The 24,174-nt window shown below is 37.2% G+C and overlaps 1 long non-coding RNA gene across 1 annotated transcript in view; it reads left to right on the top strand.

Moving 5' to 3' along the window:
* LOC141574612 (uncharacterized) overlaps positions 1-24,174 on the top strand; it is a 1,056,998-nt gene that overhangs the window by 697,048 nt on the left and 335,776 nt on the right. Inside the window, exon 6 of the long non-coding RNA XR_012501497.1 lies at positions 2,571-2,640. This is a non-coding gene — a long non-coding RNA (uncharacterized LOC141574612). The remainder of the gene's footprint in view (positions 1-2,570; positions 2,641-24,174) is intronic.

Genomic DNA, 24,174 nt, shown 5'->3' with positions numbered 1-24,174 from the left:
CTGCCTACTTCAGTTATCTGTGCAACTCAGGAACCCAAGAGTTAGTGGCTACCATTTATGGACTTGCTTTTCATGTGCTTGGCATTGTGCCAAGTCCTTGTCAGGCAGTCATCCATGTGTTTCTGATCTCAACACTAGGAAATTGTTAGGCCAGTTTTGGAAGGGACAGAATTTTTTTTTAAATTTTTGTTTAACATTTAAAAATGCCTTTATCATGTATTATTTAATTATTTTGTTTTGGCAGTGTGGGGGGGCAGATTTAGGTTTATTTATTTTTAGAGGAGATACTGGGGGTAGAACCTAGGAATACACACACGCAAAGCATATGCTCTACCACTTGAGACATACCCTCCCCCTTCAAGAGACAGAATTTTATTGTCAAGTCTGGATGTCGTCAAAGCCCGTGTATGACTTGGCTTCTATCTAAATTATTAGGACCTTTTGGCCAGGTAAGGGTTGAACAAAGGGCAGAGTGTACATGGTGGACCTTGACTGAAATGACTGAGATGCTGTTTGGAAATGAATTTTAGTTTTTGTGTGGCTTCACGGATACCTTGACTGCTTCATTGGAATGGTGCGGGGAAGGCTGAATCTATTCATCCTGAAGGCACTTCTCTCTGTACGGCTTATTCTGTTTTCTGTGTTGACCTGGATCTGGTGTAGAATGTTGAACTGGTGTGGAAAATGGTGTCTGTCCTTGGAGTACGCTCTGTTGTTTTCTTGCCTCTGACTTTGCCAGAAAGCTTTTCCCCTCTCTCTAACCAACTTTCTCCACCTTCTCCATTTGCCTAAATCTGATAGATTCTTCAGACTAGCTCGGTTTCCTTTCTTCATGAAAACCTGCCTCGGTTACACTGAATTTAATTGCTCTTCTCAGAGTTCTAATTTGCTAAATTTCTTTTAAAATATTTATTGTACAATGAATATGTGTGTAAATTTGAAAAATAAAATAGAAGATGCAAAAAGAACAAAAACAATAATCTGCAGTTTCATCAGTAAGAAGAAAGTTGTGCTCATATTTTGCATATAAGAATATGTGTATGATTAAAGAAATAAAGGGGTGTGTATATATATATATGTATATATATATATATATATATATGCATGTGTGTGTGTGTTTAAAAATTATATAGCATTTATTATCTTATACCTTGCTCATTTGCTGAACATTGTACCAAAAAATGAAATGTTTAAAAATATGACTAACATCTTTCCATCTGTGTATTTACGTGAATTTTATTAGTAGGGTATAAGTCCTTCATGAGGCATTCTAAAATAATAAATAAGCAAGACATGATGAGTTTCCTGTCCACTTACTTATTATGAACTTGAGCAAATTACTTACTCTGTTATTTTTTGTGAAAAAATATTTTAACTTAAAGAGTTCTTTTGAGGATTAGATAAAATAATGCAAATAAGATATGTAACGTAGTGCCTGACACATAAGAAGCATTCAAAGACATTAATCATTAATATCCCCATTATCAATATTTGTTTATTCATTCAACATATGTCAGCATATGTATCCAGAAATATGCTAGATCTAACTTAACTTCTAGGAGCTTAAAATCTATTTAAATATTTTCACTAGATTACAGTATTTCCACAATTGACAGTGGGATATGATGGATAAGCATGTGGCAAATTAGAACAGCCAAGACTTTAGTCTGAAAAATGACTAAAAAATTGCTGAGAATAAAATTTCCTGTATCTCAAGAAGATTCCATAATGAGCTATCCGGCAACCTGAGGGTTTTTTTTTTTTTTTTTTTTTTTTAAATCTTCCAGATTCTATAGTAAAAAAGCAAAAACCAAAATAGCTCTGTCATGTCTAGCCACTGTCAATTAATGCCTGAAACTGGATTAACCACCAGAAAACCAATTGAAGTAACGCGAGACTCTCCAGCTGTCAGGCAGGGTTCGTCTCCTTGGAGGGACCACATACGTACTGTTGTTGCCAAGGAAAACAGCCTGTAACATCATCTTTTTTTTCAGGGCACGGGTAAATTCTGCCTCATCCGTGCAAAACCTTCAGGCCTCCAAGAGGCCAGAGGGTTCAGATTAAAATTCATGCTTAGCAGAAACAGCTTCCCCGCTTCCCGCCACACTCTTGTACGCTGGATTCAAAAGAGGATCCCAAGGACTTAGCTATTGTCTCAGCTCTGCATTTGAACTCTGTTCATGTACCAGCGTAGAGCAGCTCGTGTTTTACAAAGGGCAGGGGTGGTCACATCTAAAGTACTCGGCATTGTCAGAAATCCCTCTGTTTGTAGGGTCTTCTCCCTTCTTTGTTACCTTAAGCCTTTGTTGTCAGATGGGGAGCACTGCTGAATTCTGTTAAACAATGGTGGAGGGATGGGTTTTGAACAAACAACCTTGTGTGTGACTGTCAGTGTGTGTGAGTGTGTGTGTGTGTGTGTGTGTCCGTGTCACACAAAGACCAGAAAATCAAAGGAGGCTATTATAGGAAAATCTTCAAGCAAATCTGTGGGTTCCTAGGCCCATCTGGGTCTTTGTGGATTGTGTTCCACCAGGTTATTTGACTAGAAACACCTGTTGTTTTCCCTGCAGAGCCTTTGGGAAGAGAAGGGATGCAGCCCCCGCGCACCGATTAGAGCACGTGGCTGGTGCGTGAACCCTGGTAAGTCGTAGTAAAGCAAGAGTGTAAATACTGGAGTATGCATTTTTTTTGTCGGTTCCATGCTACTTTTGGAAATTTTTTTGGCATTTGCCTCCTTGCATTTGGCACTGTAGACTATTTTAATAATGTTTACACTCTTGTTCTGCTCCCTATCTCAACAAGCTGTTAAGAGAAGCCACATTTAAACAAGCGTCCGTGCATCTTTTGCTGCTACTTGAAGCGGGTAGCAGGCTGTTCCCCAGAATAGTCTGTAAAAGATCTTCTCCAAAGAAGCTACTTTAATGTTAAGCAAAATGCCACATATGAAAAACAGGTAATGCCAGATTATGTAAAACGCTTTTTTTTTTTAAGGAAGAGGGAAAAGGACTTAGCATCAAATAAATCTGTCAGCATGGGGAGTTCCAAAAATAGTTGCAAAGGTAGTTTGAACTGCTTAATATTGCAATTACTATTTACTTCTTCAAATGAGTCTCCATTATCTTATGAAAGAATCTGAAGAATAATTTGTTTGACTCTCCGGGGGCTTGAGGCCATCTCCTGAATAGATGTCGAAAGAGCCTTCTAAGAGTCTTCTCAAACCTCATTTAATCTTTATATCACACACTTTTACTTATTGCTTATCCCGTTCCAAACACCCCACAATCCAGATTTCTCGAGGAAGCCTTTTTCTACATTAGTGATAACGCACAGGCATGCGGTGGGGAAATTAGCCTTGAGTTATAAGTACCAAGAGAAACACCAAAGCCAGTGTGCTTTGTTCTTAGCAAGCTTACTCGGTCTCTCAGATATGTAAAGATGAATCAGGAAACAATACGAACCAGCTCATCTTCTTAATTAGAATCATAGAACGAATGTTGGAGTTAAAAAAAAAAGTGCTTTAGAAAATACCCAGTCTAGGCACTTTCTTTTCGATTTGAGGAAAAAAAAGAGGTCCAGAATGCTAAAACAGCCGACTTAAGACTCATAAGAACAATCCAAGCAAGAGCTGAGTGGTTGGTATTTCCGATTTCATTTCACCGTTTTACCGTTCTGTCACTTACGACGTGATCATGAGACTCAGCCGAGAGAACTCTTAAAAATACCGTTAGAGTCTCCCTTTCAAGACTTGTGTTACTAGCACTAAGCTGGGCCTGAGAATCTGCCTTTGGACAAGTGCCCTTGGAGATTCTCATGCTGCAGAAATTTAGAAAACTTGGCGCTGCACCATTCTGTCTCCAAAGATCAAAGACCGTTACTCATCACTTAAAGCCTCTATGAAACTTTCTAAAATACATCATTATGAGTTTATGTTTAAATTGTCTCCGTTTATATGTGAGGCTTTGGGGAAACCTTACATTCAGACCCGTGTGCTGTCCATTTATGAGTCAATTTTCCTGGCATCTGCTTTTGTATTTAAGGTATTTATACGTCTGTCTTCTGTAATATTGCTATTTCTTTGAGTCCATCCAGGGCTCTGACCATCCCATCACCATTCTATTTAGTAAGATATTGAACCCAAAGACGCACTGAAACAGTCCCAGCTGAGATGCGCTGTAGGCGCTAATGTCAGGCAGAAGCAGTTCAAATACTTGGCCACGACTGGATTGCTGTCCCTGCCTTGTATGAATTTCCTAGAGATAAGGCAAATTGTGCCCTGGCAAGAGATTAGCATTTCTTTGTTTCTTTGAAATCGCTACCTCACCGAAAAACACGAGTTAAAATGTGCCGGCTGCTGTCCCTGGTACTAATTGTGAACCTTCTGGAAAATGGCACCTTTTATAGAGCCAATTTGTGAGAAGACTGCAACAAACGCTGCTTTTAATCCGTGTAATTCTGGCAGCAGCAAGTGTCTTCAGGTACTAGATTCCACACCCAGAGAGTTCTCCTCGAAGTTAAATGAGCTAAAGGTACCTGCCATCATTTAAATAGACAAGTTTGACTTTTGGGTTAATTTTAGGGAAATAGAATGACAAATGGACAAGATTTGCAAATTATTCTTTAAAAACCCAGACGTTGCCTCAAAGCTCACATGGTTTATTTTAGCAATTTCAGAGGCTGTGTTCTCAACTCGTGCTTTTATACCATCCCACGTGACAATTAAAATGGAGAAAACGTGGGAAAAGCCATTGTTTGTTTTTTTTCTGTCATGCCATCAGTGTGCGCGGCACTGAACAATAGTCAGGGCATGACAAACAAGGGGCCTGCCCCGGGGAGCTTACAATCCAGCAGCATGATACAGTGTGGTGCAATACAATTCAGAACAAGCATGTGGTGATTAACAACCTTTCTAAGTGGCATTCTTTGCAGAATAGGAGGGTTTTTTTTTTTGCTTTTTGGTGTTTTTTCTTAATAAATCAGTGGGTAGAGGGGTGGACATACATTAATTGAGAAGTAATTTTATCTATAGGGACTTTGACAGAAGACACAAATCAGCCTTGGGTGAATAGAGCACAGAGGAAGGAAGATTAGGAGGATGGGATGATCAGTAATTACAGATTTCAGGGCAGGCTATCCGTGCACTGAATGGAGAACTGGGGGAACTCCTGGAAATGAGTATCGCCACCTTATAAAGAAGAAAATAGGGTATTTAATAAAGAGTCTCCCGAGTACTTCAGGAAAGGAGATGGGTTTGAAAGCTTCGTGGGGAGCAGACAGGGACAAGAATGGGTGGTGTGTGCTTCACAATGTGAAATGTTACTTGAGCTACACGGAGATTCTGGCAGGCGTTTGATAGATGGGGGTCTTAGTTGGTTATGGGCGAAATGCTGCTCTTGAGCTCAAAGTCTATGCTGAGAGGTCGTGAATCCAGAGCAATGGCTGTGAACTCCAACATGTTTTGGAACATAAATCCAGTATTTGGTTTTCTGTGTTGTTGTATATGTGTGTACAGCATTTCAGCAAGGTAGGGAAGCTACTGGGAGCAAGAAGTTGTTTATTTTCTCTCCAGTAATAATGGCTAACATTTCCTGAGTGCCTTTTTGCGCCGAGGCACTAATCTCAACGCTACTTACATTATCGCCTCCATTCCTTGAACGTATTATTATTCCTCACATAACTATTGCAAACCCCATTGTCCAGGAAAGCAAACTGAGGCACATTCAGACTAAGTAATGTCTGAAACCAGACACTCCGGTTTTAAAGCCAATACTCTTAACCGTTACATTGTAAATTCCTCTCAAAATTCCAGATTCTTATTCTCAAGAAAAACCTTCCTTGATGGAATTCTCCTGTATTTTCATGAAGGTTAGGGACCACTAATTTCTTTTGTGCCTCTGTAATCCCCTATAGCTGTCTCCCTATAGAGTTTGCATTCTGTGCAAATCCACTCTGTGAACTGGTGAATTAGGATGAATAAGGTGATACTGTTTGTGTCAAGTACAATAGATTTAATTTCTAAAAGTCTAGATAAAATAATAACAGATGGGAAAGAACACCACGAATCCACTCAGCCCCCACAAAAGAATAATGTAAAACTGGGAAATAAAGCATGTAATAAATTAAAGTTTGAGCCCCTGAAAAATATTAGCAAATGGCTTCTGCTACGTTTGCTTCATTGCAGGAGGCCCCAGAGGGCTCTGTGCAGCCTGGGTTCAATGGTATCACATCCAAATAGATTATAGCTAAATGTGGAACTTAAATAGCTTTCCTATTGTTTATCCCAGATGTAGCAATACCAGAGCTGTTTCTTGGTATGCACAGATCCTTTATCTTCCTTTCTATCTTAGGTGTTTATCTTTGTCCCACCCGAGCTATGTCTTTATCCCAGGAGCCTTCCTAAAATTCTTAAGTATAAATTATTTTAGGTAATATTTTATTTGAAAATCCAGTAGGCCCTCGAGCACCGTTTGCTTTCGATAGGAGGTCCTGAAAACCAGCCTCTGCCCTGAGAATTATTATGATGGTCCTAAAGAAGCTGAGATCACTCGTTTAAGAACTTGAGAGCAGAATCCCAAGAACATTGAAGTCGCTTTTTTTCACATTAAGTGTCAGCTTGCAGGAAGGTGTTTCTTAAGCTTGAATAACACATTTTCTTCAAGCCTTCTCAACCCCCCTAACAAATGGTTCACCAAACAAATATGAAGAGGGAACACAATAAATTTTCCTAAATGCTATATTTGCATAGGCATTTCTGAAACTCTTAAAATAATGTTAAGCAGATATACATTTAGCTTTTAACTGTAGTATGTAGGCTGGAGTTATTATAGGGAGACAAAAAAAAAAAAAAAAAAAAGAATCTAAGAAGAGTTTAAGGGCCCAAAGCATATTTTGCTTCAACCAATACAAATTCAAATATGTGAGGCCTAGGATGGTTTAACCTCATTTTATCAGCAGAATTATCCGTTTTTGGTTCTTTCTTGATCTAACTCTTTTTATTTCTCCAGCCTGTTCACCTACTCCTTCTTGTACGCCAAAAACTGTATTAAACCTAACTAAAGTCAACATTACAGCAAAGCTCCCATGTTTCATTTTAGCCAACTGTGGGATCTCCCTTCAAAGCTGAAATTCTCAAAAGAAGGGTCTACATTTCCTGTTTTGCAGTGCATTCCTTCAGTCTTTGAAACAGGGGTCTGCCCTACCACGCCACTGAAATATCACTTTCAAATATGATTCATTGTTAACCTTTCTCCCTAAATTGAGACATAATTTATATTCAGTGAAAAAGCAGAGACTCTTAAGTATTTTTGAAAATGAGTACACCTTATAAACGACACACCTATGTAGACAGAGTGCATTTGCCTCATTCTGAAACATCCCTTCCTGCTACCATGTAGGTGTGATGAAAGAAATCAGAACTGTTATTGCCTCTGGCAGGATGGAAAATACATTCTGATTTCTTTCACCAGAGATTATTTTTTTCCTTTTGTAGAATTTAAGGTAAATGAAAGCATACAGTGTGTACTCTTTTGTATCTGGCTTCTTTGATTCGGTGTAATATTTCGGAGTTTCATCAAAGTTAGTAGGTCTAACAGAAGTTGTTCATTCTGTTTTACTACCAGGTGTTTCTCATTAAATGATCATATCTCAATTTGTTAATCAAGTCTCTTATTTTTGTATATTTGGGTTGTTTCTAGTTTGGGGCCGTTATGAGTAAAGCTGTTCTCAGCATTCTTGCCCATGTCCCCTTGTGAAGACGTTTCCATTTCTCCTGGGTAAATGCTTAGGAATGGGGTTGTTGAATCACAGGGTAGGTGTATGTTTAACTTTATGAAAAACCTCCAAACAGTTTTCCAAAGTGGATGCTCCATTTTGCATTCCCACCAGCAATGAATCAAAGTTCCGATTACTCCGTCTGTAACTACTTTTGGTGTCCTCTGTCTTTTTCATTTTGAAAATGAAATATCTGCATGTGATGTTAGTTAACATTTTCCTAACGACTAAAGATGTGGAGCACTTTTTCTTGATTTCATTGTTCGGTTGTGAAGTGTCTGTTCAAGTAGGTTGCCCATTTTTATTTAGTTGTTTTATTATTATTATAATTATTAACTTGTTGGAAACTCCTACCTCATTACACAAACAGAAGTTAATTTAAAATGAAGTATGGAACGAAGTATTAAAGCCTCAAAAATTGCAAACCATTAGTAGAAGACTTGGAGAATACCTTCACAACACAGACAGACATTTCTTAGAGGGGATAGAGAAGGCATCATCTATAAAATATTGCTATATTAGGTTTCATAAAATTAAAAGCCTCTTCTCATAAGTAGTCACCATTAAGAAAATGAATAGGCAAGCCACAGACTGAGAAAATATTCAACATGAATATACTTGCTGAGTACGTGTATGAAAAATATATAAATAACTGATGATTTTTTTAATTATTAAATGTATGGGCTTTTCATTTCTTCCTCCTATGGCTTTTTTCCCCCCATCATTTGCCCTTGTGACCAGCCACTTCTTAAAAATGTATTTGTCTTAGTTGTTATTATTCCTATTTGTTCATTTTTTAATTCTAATTCGTCGGTTTTGATCCTTTTCACTGCTTTTTCTTGAATCCTTTTCTGATGTGTTGTGCAAGATCATCTCCCTGGTTATCTGTTCTTTCCAATCTGACTTTTCCTCTGGGTGGTCTAAATTCTTGCCACTCACAGTGTGATCTGTCAACCAGCCGCAACAGCATCTGTGGGCTCTGTAGACTTGGAGAACCCCCCGCATAGGACCCACTGCATCAAATCTGCATTTTAACAACATCCCTAGGTGATTCCTATGAATACATATTAAAGCTTGAAAAGAGGTAGTATTGTAACTTAAATCTATGATTTCAGCTGCCTCCTCTGCTGATAATTCTTACATATTTAATACATGCCATTCTAATGTGGTCCAGATTTGTATCTTAGCAAGCCGAGTGTCTCCAGATGGCTGATGTCTAAGTAGGTGTGTAAAGCACAATATGTTCAAAACCAAATTCATTATCTTTCTCTTTTTATAAACTTTTCATATTAATGGAGAGGTAATGGAGAGATAAAGTCAAATCATTTTTATCTAACAATATTAATGATGCTTTTCTTAAAAAAAAAAAAAAAGATCTTGCATTAAAAAAAATGCTGTTGCCATACTCAAATTTTAATTCTCTAAGGCATGGAGGGCATAGACTGAATTTTTATGGAAAGAATAGAAAGTAAAAAAAATTTTTAAATACTAATATTATAAGAATAGTATAGATAAATAAATAAACAGGGAAAACGTGCATTAACCCCCCAAAAGAAAGATAATCGTTTATGATCTTTCATCCTGTGTCGTCTCTGATCTTAGAGTTCAAAACTCAAGCTCCTTTTCCTGCATGCAACCAACTTAGCAACTCACAGGAGAAGAAAATAAAATGCTAAGGATTTTGCACACACCTGGTATATGATGTCACAGTATCATCAGATTTCTATCCCCTCAAAAATATTCATCAACACAAACTGAAAATAAAAGTTACGTTTTTATTCAGCTATCCCCGGTCACCAAGAAAGCAAGCCGAGCAACTCAGAGGAGAGAAGAAAAAGCAAAGGAATTGATTTATTTTCGATAAAGACTAAAAAAGGACTATTGAATTGTTGGTACAGAACTACACGTATCCCATAGGTACTGAGTACAATGAGTTAAATTTTTAGTGGAAAATATTTTATTTCATCCCAAATGTCAGAACGTCTTCAAAGTCATGTCACAGAAAGGACTTTTCCTCCCTATTTCTCTGAGGTAAAGATTCAAATTCATACATCCCACTTGGCCTTCTTGAGAGATTTTTCAGGTGAAATTTTAATGCCACTCCTGGCTCCTTTTTCTTAAAAAAAAAGAAGTACAAATTAATTGTCATACTTTAGTTTGCTTCTTGTCTAAGTTCATAGGATAAAATATCAGTAAACATGTCTGAAAGGTGTTGTTTCCATTGTATCTGTGGTAATAATAACGCCATTGGATAACACGTACAGAGTTTCTGTGTGCCTCACTTTATTTTCATCATCTCGTCAAATTCATACAACAGCCCTATGATGTTTAGAGGCTTATAGTGACTTCCTTAAGATCTCAGAGCTAGCGAGAGCCTACTCAAAATTGCAGGCTAATTCTAAAGTCAAAGTTGTTTACTGCTCTAACTTAGAGGGGTAGAAATTTATCTTCTTGGTTTTTTTTCCCCAAGTCTCATATTTGGAGGGGAAAATTTTTTTTTTTTTTTAAGGGGAATCCATCCCTTCTGCACCTCTGGAGGGTAAATTTTCTGCTCTGTGGTGTCAGAAGAAGAGAATCAGTCAGAGAAATAACAAAAATGATGACAACTGAGCCCATTCTGTAGAGGAGAGGAAAATGAATTACTTCATGGCATCAGGGTGCATTTGGAAAGTAGGACTTCAAGTAATCCTGGAAAGAAATTTTATTTCGGAACAACCTGTGATCCTCTCCCAGGCCCTAGCATTAAGCCAAGAAGTACCCACTCACTCCAGCCAGGGGTAGATATCCACACGCCCCTCTCTGCCTCTGTCTCTCTCTCAAACTTCAGCATTAGTATGGACCCCAAATTTACCACTTGTACAACTAGACATAGGAGTACTTCCAGCTGAGAAAACGAATTTTTCACACATTGCTGGAATCCTAACCCTGAGCAGACACAGCACCCTCCCAGCATAGAATCTTTCTGACTGAAATCACTGCTGCTGACAGGAGACACATTTTCAATCTATATTCATCCACACGGCATCATATCTTCTTGGGGAGGGCATTGTCATACCGCTGAAGCTAACGTTCTGGCAGGCTTTTATCTTGCTAGTCTATCATTACAATCCCAACTGAACCAGAACGCCTCGGGGGTTTTCTGTTGCTCTCAGTCAATCAGTGTGGCAGTTAGCAACTTTCCCTAACGCTCCGATCCAAAGGAAGCAGTCCCTGCATGGATTTTTCCACTTCTGGCATCTCTTCCTTTTCCTACCTAAAAAATCTGGAATAATGAACTGGTAAAAAAAAAAAAAAAAAAAAGTGTTAGGTTTGCAGTATTTGACCAGGTTACAAATTTCAATTCATGTTTGTAAATTTCTGGTCTTCTCTCGAGCTGCTAATAAACTGCTATAAAATTAAAGTTCAAGAAGAACTTTTCAAGGTGTACACTGTTAACTGCGTCTCCGTTGGGAGTCAATATTTAGATTTTTGAGGGGGCAACTGACCTTAATGATGGGAAATGGAAACGTAATTGGAGCTGGTTTTCTATATACGTTACAACATACAAATTTCTCCATAACTGGAGTCTTGTCTTTCATTGTTACTTTTAAGTTTTCATAGGCATTATTTTAGATCTATATTTCCTGCTTTCCTAAACAGAATACATTGCATATAATTTCAGTTTATTCTGGAGAGTTTAGGACGTCATTCTGAATATCCATTATTGTGTTCTGGTATAGTGATGATGTGCTGGATTCTATGTAATTTAGTAAATTAGGTCTTCCTACAGGCAAATGCATTTCTTTCGTTCAATCATTGTTTCTCAGATTTCCATTCGTTTGCCAAACCCTGTGCTCAGTAAACATCAATGGACCAAAACAGACAGTGTCTTTGTCTTCTTGGGTTTGATCTGGTCTGAGAGATAGGTACGGATAGAATAAATACACCAAAAAATACAAAATTCAGATTTAATGCATGCCAAGAAGATAAAGAACAGAATGTCATCAAAGAGAAGAACAGATTTATCTAATCCATATTTAAGAGTTAGGAAAAGCTTCTGAGGAAGGGGGAGTTTTACCAGTGAGATTTTTAAAAGTTAGCAATTAGCTAAAGGAAAGGATAGCTTGTGCAAAGGACTTAAGGTGGGAAAGACCTCAGAACACTCCAAGATTAGACGGATCAAAGGCCAATGTTGCTGTAAAGTAATATAGGAGAGGGACTCAGAAGGCTAACATATCCTCTAAATGTTGTAAGAGAAAGAAATTCTAATTACTTCCTATTAATTTTAACATTTGAAGAAAATAGTCACACAATTAAGGAAATATTGATACAAAAAGCACTTGATATTCTTAACAATGAATAAGGATTTAGGTCAAATGCAGATATAATTCACAAGTTACCTTTATGTTTGTTACTCATTATCAAATTTTCCCTTAAGTTATTTGAGGATTCCCCATGGAAATTAAAATGAGTCTGAAGAGGGTTAAAATAAACAAGCGAAATGCCAATTGAAACCCCAAAGTCATTGTTTCTCAGCTTCCTCACCTCCGTTAGATCTCAGGAGTTTCCAGAAAGGGATTATTAAACAAATAAATTGTTATTTTAGTTCCTGTAGCATGTTGCTTAGTGTGAAAACAGTTTATATGTAAAACAAATTAAATTATGGTAAATTAGCATAAAGATTCATATTATAATAGCCAGGAAATCTCAAAATAATAGAAGTGTCTATTTGGATGATCGTTAAAATTAAAAAGAAGATGAGTTTTCTCAAAGATGCTCCCTGTTTTATTATGCCATAGAAAAAAATTCTTTTGCAAAAAATAATTAAAACAAAAGTATGCTTATGTTATGCTTATAATTCACTTGAATTATCGATCACTACTTAAATAAGCATGTGGAAAATATTTTACTTCCTGGGAATTGATTTTCTGTTGTTTAAAAAAAGAGAGAGAGAGAGAGAGAATCGTAAGATGCATGGATTGCTTCTTAAATTCATCCTAAGCTTTGAAATTCATTATCCAATTAATGGCACTCAGTATGTGTTATTCATAATATACCCATAAAATTGATCATTAAAACTCAGAGCAACAGATTTTCATATTGGAATGTATGTGTACTCAAGACAAAACTAATTCTAGTGCCTGCTAATACCAGCATTATTAGAAAACCTTTTCCTTGTTTTACTTTTGGAATGTAATTAGAAATTTGCTTAAAAATCCCCACTGACATGAAATGTTAATATTAGTGCAATTAATGAAATGCTAATATTTATGAATTAATTGGCAAAAATCTGGATGAAAGGAAGCTAACAGAAATCATTTATGCAGAACCTACCAGAGGACAAGATTTGTCCTTGGTGACTTGCTCATTTTGCTTTCAGAATGTTGTTGCGTAAAATAGTCGGTGATACGTCAGTAAATTCTTGGTTGAAAGAGTTCTCTAAGACAGAGTTAACAAGCTAGCTTCTAACATAGACACGTTAATTGGAGATAGAGGAGATAATATTTCTCCGCCTCTTAGATCTGCAGGAAAAAAAAATGGGATCCTTGTTTCCGACAACTTAACTTTGTCTCTATCTTGAGCTTTCATTCTTCCTGACAGCCAAACTCCTATGTCTCCTATCTCCTCTTTACGCCTTTCCTGACCACACTGTTCTCTGTTTACACAGTCCTCCCAGCGCCAGGTGAACCCCAGGGGTCTTCTGGCCCTAGGTGGTATTAACATTTTATTGTTCAAAACCTTTTCCTTTAGAATCTCTCTCTGTGAAGTCAACAAATACACAATCATGAATCAAATGTGAATGTTCACCCAGGATTCCTAAAGATAAACTCATCACAAAGGTATCCAGATTATCTTGAGGTATAGAGCAGGTCAATGATGAAAATGTCTTATGTCATGCTGGCTCGTTTGTGATCACTCAATGGCCATGGGTTGGACCACCTTCCAGTTAATAGGCAGGATGTGGAGAACTTGAGAGAATTAGAAAGAAAGTTTGTTACTCATGCAAGGGATTACTGGGAAAGGCAGGGTGGACACAAACAGGTCCTGGATGATTTAAGTGGGCCAGAGAAGTGGGTTGATACTTTATCTTGGTTAGGGAGAGAGATTAGGGAATTCGCTAGGTTTGGGTCTGTGATTTGCGAGGTTGGAATGTTCCACAGGGGCCACAGGAGGGAACAAGTATCTGATTTCTTATCAGCCTGTCCAGATGTGGAGCTAACAGGCAACGGGGAACAGAGACTTAAAAGAAGTCAGTGGTCCAACATCAAAAACTGGGGTCAAACTCTATTACACTGGTCTTTCCCTGCTTTGTGAGAATGCCTCAGGCTCCTTACTCCAGAAACCAAGGGCAGCTTCCTTACAGACTAAATGAAGATAAAGCAAGGACTGCTAAGAAACCAAGCTGACCAAACAAATCTGGGGAACAAGCATTAAGATTGTCGGAGTCTGGTCCCTGCATTCCTTTTGTACCTATTTCCCTGAGCTAAATGTGGACCACGCACAGAGGAGCAATGAAATTCTAGGACACTCAGATACAGCTTTTCTAAAGGGCTGGAATTGGTAGAGGATGTAAAAGGTTCTTTCATTTCTTCCAAAACCATGTGCTAATAGAGTATTAATATTTGTAAAGCAGGAGCAAATAGAAAACATTCATAATAGATTTCAAAATTAGGCCTCCTTATATATTCATTCATTCTTTCTTTCATTCATTCTTTTTTCAATGAGTAAGAACCCATCTGTTTACCCAGTCAGGTTCATGTCTGTGTGCTGGGATACACTGGTAAGCAAAATAAACCTCCTGTTCTCATAGAGTTTGCTCTACGTGGGAGGTGACAGAATTAAAAAACAAAAACAAAAAAACAAAGCAGAACTTCAATTCTATGAAGTGTTACAATGTACACGGGGACCTAGCCTAGCCTGAGGTGCAAAGGAAGGCAGCCTCTGGGATTGATGGTTAGCCTGAGACCTGAAGCATCAGCCCAGAAAGTCTTTGAAGAAGCTAATGCTCAGTGCAGGGGTTCCTATTCTCGGATTTCACTGTTTCACCAGCACTATATTTAATTGGCCAGATAGAAATAGGGTGAAAATTGAAATGGGCCTCTCTGCCTCTGTAATGAATTAAATAGTTTTCCATAGCATTAGCTGTAAATGACACTACTGAACTGACAATTTCTTTCTTGTTTGGGCTTCATTGAAACTTCTGAATGGTATGAAGAGGTTATTAGAGATTAATCTCCAATTAGGTATTCTGATAGCCCAAGAAATTGTCAAAGGGTCCCTCTGGCCATACTTTTTAGCATTAAAGAGATATTGAATTAATAATATTTTGCCATCTCTTCAGACCTTTAAACTCCTGTGACTAATGTCCAATCACTTAGCCCACTTAAACAGAATGTCACACTGTGAGCCTTCCATTCTGAATAGGTCACCGTAGGCTGGTGCTCATTAGTGCTGAGTGTCCGTTTCAGAAGCTGCAGCAGTCACTCAGCCCCTATGTTTTAAGAAAATAAGGAGAGAATTGTTTTCTCCCAAATGGAAGGGTTGAGAAGACAGTGCCATATGTCATTATTATTGTGACTGAAAAATGTCATCTCGGTTCTCCAGTGCTGTATAATGCTCCAACATAAGGCCATAAAATCGTGTGGGGATAGGGAGGGAGCTCCATGGCACGGTTCCCAGACGCATCTGGAGTGCTCTGGACTGCACAGGATGGAGTCCAAACGCCCACTGTCAGAAAGCACGGGCAGCTGGGCAAGGCGGCTGGGATTTACGTGGGATTCTCGTCCACCAAAGCAAGACGTGGAGGAACTGACCAAATATTGCGGTGAAAATTTAAAGGGAATGGGTGGGAAAGAATAATCTGAAAAGAATCTTCCTCATTTTGTTAAGCTGAAAAGTTGAGTTTCTTTTTCTCTTACGCCTTGTTTTTTTTTTTTAAGATGACATCTTTACTAGACTATGAAAAGATAAGTTGTTGCTTAGGAATTTAGTTTTTAACAAATCTTTCCTTTCTTTACCTGGTTTTTGTAACTGCATTGTGTACATAGGCTAATATGCAATTAATAATAAATAATAAGACTTACAAAGGTGTAAATTAGAGGGCTTTAACTAACTGTGATTTCTAAATTGGGAATTTCTAATGAAGGAAGATACGGTAGAAAGAACTCATTAATTGGTTTGGAGTTTGTAGACATGAGTTATTTTTGACTCATGGTGTCACTTCAGATAGGAGCTCCTTGATTTCATTTCCTTTGAGGATCTGTGGCCTCCTCTCATCCCCAATTGTCTGCAGTTTTGCCAGGACCGTCGATGGCAATAACTTACCTTCCTGAGCCATGAGTAGGTTGACATGTGACCCACAAATTACGCCAATAAGACTGCCCTTCTTCTACATTTGAATTTGAAGCACAGAGACTCAGAGATGGAAAAGGGCTGGCCTGATTCATCCCTACAGGAAAACAGAAGAGAATTCCTGTTTGCTTCTTCTTCCTTACATTGCCAAAGCTGTCTTGCATCCTGTTGCTACTAAGATCTTGTTGCAAAGGAGTCCCTTAGTTTGGAAGCTTTTCTATCTCCTTCCAATATATTCAATCTTAAGCAAAATTAATTCTTTGTATTGTGGTCTAAGAACATTAACTGATACCATGAGATCAAAACCTTCATCCATTTAGATGAGTTTAAGAAATAAGGGCTTGGGCAAAGACAGAAATATAGCAGATATGGCTGATTGTATTATAAGGGTATAGTGTGTGTTAAAAAAAATTCTTAAGGACCTTTGAATTTGGAAGTCCTTAAATTCTAGACGCTGGAATTTGCTTTTTGTTATAGTCCAAAGGAACAGAAAAAAGACAATCCACCATTCCCATGACATCCATGACCTTGTACCATGACATCTGTGGGTTTCAGCTATCTGTGAAGTGACGGAAGTGGGCTGAGTGATCTAAAGGTCCTGTTTAGTCCTTTGGTTGTGTAATTATGTATTATTACTCTGCAAGCTGTGATGAAGTGTTGAAAATTTCTGGGTAGAAAAATGACAGAATAAAAACCATGTTTTAGGATCATTTTAAAAAATCACATTTCTGTAGTTAAAACTGAAATAGAAAATCTAAATTCTTCTTTATTCATCATAATTTTAAAAACAGGTTTGTGAAATACCTAGACTTCCAGAGCAAGAAAACTACTTGGGATTGCTAGATAAAGTTAGTAAAGAAAAAGACAGATTTAGCATTTAAATGCACATGTTACTGGGGAAAAAGAACATTCATTTAGTTAAAGCAATTCTGATGGACATGAAAAAGATTGACAGCAAACGTTAACAAAATTCCTTAAATGGATATACATGATAGAAGTCAATGATTGCCTACTAAGCAAAGGTAAATTTATTTTGATTATTTTAAATGATTTTAAATTTAGCTTGTATCTGACAGTGTTGAAATGTTGAGAGGACATTTTTAAAAATTTAAACATATAATTGGTCTCCTGGTCTGTAAACTACCCTATCACCAATACATTTTCTAAAATATGTCTTATGAAATATAATACAGAGAAAAATGCACAAAACAAATATAAAACTTAATGAATTCTCATAAAGCAACATCCATGTGACTACTATTCAGATCATAAGTAGATCAGAATGTATAACCTAGAAGCTCCTTTCCTACCTTCTCCCCATCACTGCTTCTTCCTTATCACTGTAGGAACCATCATCCTAACATTTACTGTCATCACCTCCTTGGTTTCACCTTGGTTTTACCATCTAAGCATGGCCTTTTCCTGTTCTTTCTATTTTATACCAACAGAAGTATGTAACTTCTTTCACTTAACATGAAGGTTGTGAGTTTCATGTATGTTGTTTTGAGAAGCTATACCTTGCTCACTGTGCATGCTTTACGGTACTCTGTGTGGTCTCTGATACTGTTGTCTTCTTCCAGACAAGATAAAAGTTTTCTTCCTAACCTGTGGGAGATAACAGTCTTGGATTCAGCTTGTTTGGAGATGATTTGCAAGTCCCTGAAAGAGTCTGTCTATTTCTCTTTAAAACCTAGTCCTAAGAGGCAGCATTTCAGTATCCCTACCCAAAGCAAGGCAGAGTCTGTAGATTTCCTCCACTTGGTACCTTAGACACCAATATCTGTCCATTTAACCTAACAAGGATGTAACAACCGTGATCAGCCTATGGCTGTAGAACTGGAAAACAACTTTAAAAAACTGGCCTCAAATTCCAGGCTTACCTCTCTGAGCCTCTGTCTTCCTGGACTAGTAATTCTTTGCTATTTTAATAGTACTGCCAGCAGTTTGTAAATACATACACAGATATTAAATATTATAAATATAAATACATATATATATATATATTTTTTTTTTTCTTCAGTGGAAGGCCTTTCCAAAACACTTAGTAAAACCATTTCTGGAAGTGAACGTCTCTTTTTTGGCTCCATCCATTTTCTACACTGCCTCTATAATTATGATTTTAGAAGGAAACTTTGATTGACTATGTCCATTATTAAACATTTTTATTAAATATTTCCATTTTATACAGTCACTTATCCCATTCCTTTTAATTCCATTTATAATGAAATCTAAACAATGTAGCTCATAATTTGTAGCTTTTTATAATCTAACTTTTTTCTTATTTTCCAGCATTACAGAACGGCATTCCCTACTACATGCATTATTATCCTGAGGCTATGAAGCTACATTGTTCCCTAGTGACAAGGGACATTCTAATGTTCTCATGCTTTTAACTCCTGCTGTTTCTGCTGTCAGAGTGTGCTTTCATAGTTTGGTGGTAAAATCCTATTCATCTTTCTGGCCAGCTTTTATGTCAACTCTTTTGTGAATGCTCTTCCTAAACCCATCTCAAACAGAGACACAAACACACACAGAAGAACTAATCATTCTCTCCCCACTTTCTAACATTCCCGTGTACCTTGTAAGTGAGTCACACTAACCTGGTTCCTGAATGCACCCAACTTCCATGCCTTTGTGCCATTGCTCATAGCAATCTCTTTGCCCAAAGAAGACCCAGCTCATGCCTTAAAGGGTCTCTATTGTTTCCTTTCTTCATTGCCCACAAGACCTGAGTTAATATATCATCCCTGTAGCACTTTGTCTATGCCTCAGTTATAGTAGATTCTAGTCATTGTATTTATTTTCCAAATTATCACTCATAAGCTTTTCTTCGAGAAAGCAGAGATCATCTTTTTTTTTTTTTGCCCCAGATTCAAAACAATAATTGAGGTACTTATAACATGTAGCAGTTAATAAGTGATTGATACAAGAAAAAGGCATAGACTATGTCTCCATTTCACTAGTTATCAGATAGGTTTCCACAAATGGATTCAGAAATTCAGTTTATATAGTGGATCCAAAGTTCAGATCATCACATTTTTATTTTTCATGATAATAAGGGAATAAATGGCAGGAATTAATAAAAGCTAGGCACAATTCCAAAGCCTCATTTAGGTTTTTCTCTTGCTTCCACCAAAGTGTGGCTAACAAATAGAATGGTGCTTTGTTCTCTCCATTTGGATTTTGCTTGTTAGCCTACAGCGGAGATTTTATTGAGCTGTGAAATTGTTGAAAGCACTCGTCTCCAAACGTTAGTGGACTTAAGAATCAACTGGGAAAATTGTTAATATTGCAGATTTATGACCCTAAGTGTCTGGGTCAATAGGGCAGTGTTGGAGCCCAGGAACGAGCATTTTATTCAGTGCCCCCATGTAATTCTCCTTCAAGGATTCTGCTACCATCATTAAAAATGGTCCGGTTTCCATGTAGTTATCAGCCTAGAAATAAAACAAACTATTGGGCACAGAAGTAAAGCCTGAATAATCAGATGCTGAATTCTAGAAAACTGAATAGAAACTGCCTTAGCTATATTACATTTGACATGGTGAGCGAAATGAAACTCTATTTTTCAATATCTAATAGGAAACAAAGGGGGCACAAATACGAGGCAGCAGTGGTGGTGGGTGGGAATTTGTCAATTGCCTTAGAAACCAATTAAATATTGCTTAAGAAAAACAACAAGTCAGAGAGAAAGACAAACTTAAATTAAGAACATATGTTATCCTGAAAGATATTTCTCTGGGCTAACATCTACCCCTAGCCCCACGAATACTTCTAATAATGCCTTTCTCCCTTTTGTCTGCCTGCCATTCTTTTAAACGATGATACCTAACTAAGATTATAATCTGGCAAGTGTGCATTGACAGACCATGAATTTGTTGGTGGAATAGACGGATGGTATACAGCCTAGAGGTTTTGATTGACTCATAGGAATTTATTAATTTATTTCAGAAATATTGTCCAGACAAATAAATAAATCACTTTTAGCACTTTGTCAGTGCCTTTGGTTTGGTTTGTAATGGCAGTGGGTCAGCACTTTTTAACGGATGGCCTCTCAAGTTCATGGTTTTGATGGACTCATTTGGACAGGATAAAAAAAAATCGACAAACAAACAAACAAAAATATACATTTGCAAATGTGGGCTGACCTATACAGTCCTTCTACCTAAAAAGAGAAAGTATGTCATGTTTTTAATGTGAAGCATTAATATCCAATAGCATTTTTGCTGTCTTTTTCTTCAGATTTTTAGAGTGTTACTTTCGAATTATACCTGCCATTTGTATTAAGAGCATGTGTCAGTATTTGGAAAGAGTAACATGTTAAAGAATGTACCCAACTCAGATGCTGTGTATGTGAAGTTGTTAGCATGTTCTGGCTTTCTGAATCCACCAAGTATGTCGGCCAAGATGGAGATATTAATTGGAATATATGAGTGCATTCTGATTTTATGGTATATCCATAGAATTGGCATGGTTGGCCAAGAAAGCATATTTCAGATTCATATGTCTTAATTATGAAATATGGCTCTCTTTGGATCTCATTTTTGGCTCCGTTTATTATTTTAGTTCTTTAAAGCTCTATTAATTAGCATATGTAAAGTGTTTTAATCTGGGACATTTATTTTTTTACTTTTAGTGGCTGGTCGTAAATGAAATGCAAAAGGGAGATCAAGAAAAGAAAAAAAAGAAAAGAAAAAAAAATTGTGGTCATGTTATAATTTATCAATGTAAATAGCAGGCTCTACTTTTTCATGGAAATCACTCTTTGTTCTTCATTTCCACTATTAATTATTTAACTGGAAAGGGACAGAGGAACTGTTTTAATAGCAATTCTATTTCCTCCAAAGTCTAAGTAAATATACTCCTCAAAACGAAAGCTAGAGCATCATTTTTATTTGTTTATTTCATTAAGTTTGATTTGGGGACAAAATTGATTTTCACTAACAACAGTGAAAAATGAAGTGCTAAGAGGGCATGAGAGAGAGAGGTTGAATGTGGAACCAATGATCTAATGGAAGTACTCTCTTGAGAGTTTCAGACAAGCATCGAGAATTTCAGATAAGCGTCACCTGTGGGAACTTCTGAGCATGCTTTCTGTATAACTACAGTGGGCTGAACTTTCAGCAGACAAATCTATGTATAATTTCAAATCAGAGGTCATAGTAAAAGCAAAATTTGCACTGGTATTTATTTAGTTATCAGAGCTGTATTAGCATAAAAAGAATGATGTTTATTGTTTCCAGCTACATATCCTGAAAAACTGTCTTTATAATCATGACAAACAGCACAATCACTTTGCACAGGGCAGCTGGGAATGTGTACAATCCTTACCTTGAGCTGTAACTTCCAATTTTTTTTAAATGAACAATATTCTGAAGGATAAGGCTTATTTTTGTATTGTGTCTGTCAACTCGTTCCTGCGCACACAACGCTCTCTTTTTTCCCCTATATGTTTCTGCCCTCCTCTAGAAAAGGATTGATGTAGGTAATAAACCTGACCTACTTCCTAGATTTAAAACTGCGTCTGTCGGTAACTTGCTAAAGAGTCTGATCTCTGATGAGCTAATCAGGGCTTAGACTGTCACCCTAACAGGGCACACATGGACTCATAAAATTGTTTCACCGTATCATGTGTAACTTGAAATAAAAAGGTCCTAGCACACTGTCAGCACAAGTGCTCCTAGAGCTCTTTTTCCTGAAGAAACTGGTCTCTTCCTGAGACCCAGGACCAAAGTGAAGAATAGGACACCTAAAGCACCATTATCCACCTACTTTTTTTTTTTTTAATGTATATAGAAAACATACATAGACATTCCTCAGCCCCAGTGGGTAAAAATAACAGGAAAGCATATATGATTTTTTTTAAAAAAAACAGGTACAACTTAGTGTACAGTCAGCAGCTTTAAGAAAGAAAATAAATGCTTTAAGCGGTCTTTTTGGATACATGACACACATCACTTCTTAAACAGAATAAAGTTCCCATGTAAGTCCTTTTATATATATTTTTTTTATCACTTATTAGATGAAATACCAGTGGACTAGCTGGGATGTTGGCTAGGCTGGATCCTGAACCATGATCAAAATTAACCGTGCAGCCGGGAATTTAGTGACAAGCGTTCGAATGCCACATTGAAAATGGCAGCATCTGCTTAATAGCGTGAGCCCATTCAACACTGATGTGTCCCAGCCCGAAGACAGAAAATGTTTTCTCCTGCAAGTGAAATCAGTGTCTGTGTAATTAAGTGCTGGGAGAAAAAACTCATGAGGAGCTTTTAAAACTGAAGGAGTTTGGAAATTGTTACCTTTTAAAAAATCAGATTGTTACGTTGTTGTTGTTTTTTTTTTCTGAGAGAAGAAAGTGAAACTATTAACTATGAGTTTACAGATTATAAATGACCTGCCTACATTTGATTCAATTCCTAAGCATTCATAGAGATGTCTAGACAGCAAGCTACTATGTACATTAGGCAAGATTCAGCTACTTACTGAAAATGAGGTGTCAGACTATTAACAGGGAGAGCGTTAATACTAACCTTTTAATCTATTCTTCTATTCTCTGATCTTGAATAAATGTGCAAATTATATACAGGACAATGAGTTAAATGCTTATTCTATAGGCAAATGAAACTTCACAGACAAAAATAATTAATTTATTTTCTTTTTCCTGCAAACAAACTGAGTTCAAATTGAGAAGTGTGTATCCTCACTATACAGTCAGTTCTGTTGTAACACAGTACATCCGTCTATAAAAATCGCTTTGCAATGGAAAAACCACACAAAGAAAACCGGGGGACTTAACGGGGAAAATGAGATGAGACTCGACACTCAAAAACTTGATTATTGATATTAGTTAATTATTACATATCGTTGACATTAAAAATAAATATAGGAACCTAGTAAAAATGGTAGCACAGTTTTACAGATGTTAAATGATTAATATATATATGCATGTAAATATAGTGCTTTATCTCAGAAAACCCCTAAAAGTTTGCTTGTGCAAGTAGGTGTCAGAGGAATTGATGTTTGTTTGGAAGGAGGATTATCTTAATCCAAAGGGAAGCTGTAACACAAAATTAGGACGGTTGTGTCTCACATCAGAGGCAGTGAATTGTGGTAGCTGGTGGATGTTTGTGGAGTGAGGGTTTTGTATACTCCATGAAGCTTGGGTCAGCTGAGTGCCCCTTTCGTGTTCACCCAGTGTCTCACCCAGGTGGAACGGCTCATGAGTAAACACCATCCACATTCAGCTCATTATTCCCTAATATATCAAATTGCATTGGACCAAATCTGCATTTGCAAAACAAGCTTATCGCGGAATTCACTCAACTGGAATCTGTGGAGATTTTAGTTATAAATTATGTGCCTGTTATGTCATCAACCTGTCATGTCAAAATGCTAATATTCATAGAATATACTTCTCCTGAATGTACTTTTTTTTAGGCTGAAAAACTTTTCTAAGAGGTTTGTTGGAATTGTGCACTTTTCGGCTTTTTCAAGCCCACTTACAGTCTTTCCTATCTGAGGGTTAACGGTATTGGTCAAATCTTTGCAAAATGACTCGCCAAAGAAATACTGAAATTTTTGAATCTGTTAAGAATTGTCACGTCACATTTATACAGAAAAGAGGTAATTTTAATTGAATCGATACTGTGTGCTAGGACCTGTGCTTTGCCCTCTAAGTGCATCATCCATCTCTTTTGTTGTTCTCTTTAAGCCCCGGTGTCGGTTCTGTGACTACACCCACTTTACAGAACTGGACACTATAGCTGAAACCGAGTAATTTCTCCAGGTTCATGTAGCTAATAAGTGGAAGGCTAATTATGTAGGTCTTCTAATTCAGGCTCTTCGACCCCTCTCACTAAGAGAAATCTTGAATTCTTGACATAGAGATTTGAGCAGGAGAGCTCCTAAGGTCTCCCCTCCCTTGGGTCAGAGCTTCCAGACTGAAGAACATTCTGCTGATTAACAAATGTATTGCTCTGTATTTCTTTTTGTGTGGTTTTAGTGTGTCTTATCAAAGAACTTAAGAGACTACATACGGAGATACTTAATCTTGATTCTTCCTTTAATTCCGAG

The sequence above is a fragment of the Camelus bactrianus genome, chromosome 22, assembly GCF_048773025.1.
Source record: "Camelus bactrianus isolate YW-2024 breed Bactrian camel chromosome 22, ASM4877302v1, whole genome shotgun sequence".
Taxonomy (NCBI): Eukaryota; Metazoa; Chordata; class Mammalia; order Artiodactyla; family Camelidae; genus Camelus; species Camelus bactrianus.
This window is presented reverse-complemented; position numbering and strand designations above follow the sequence as displayed.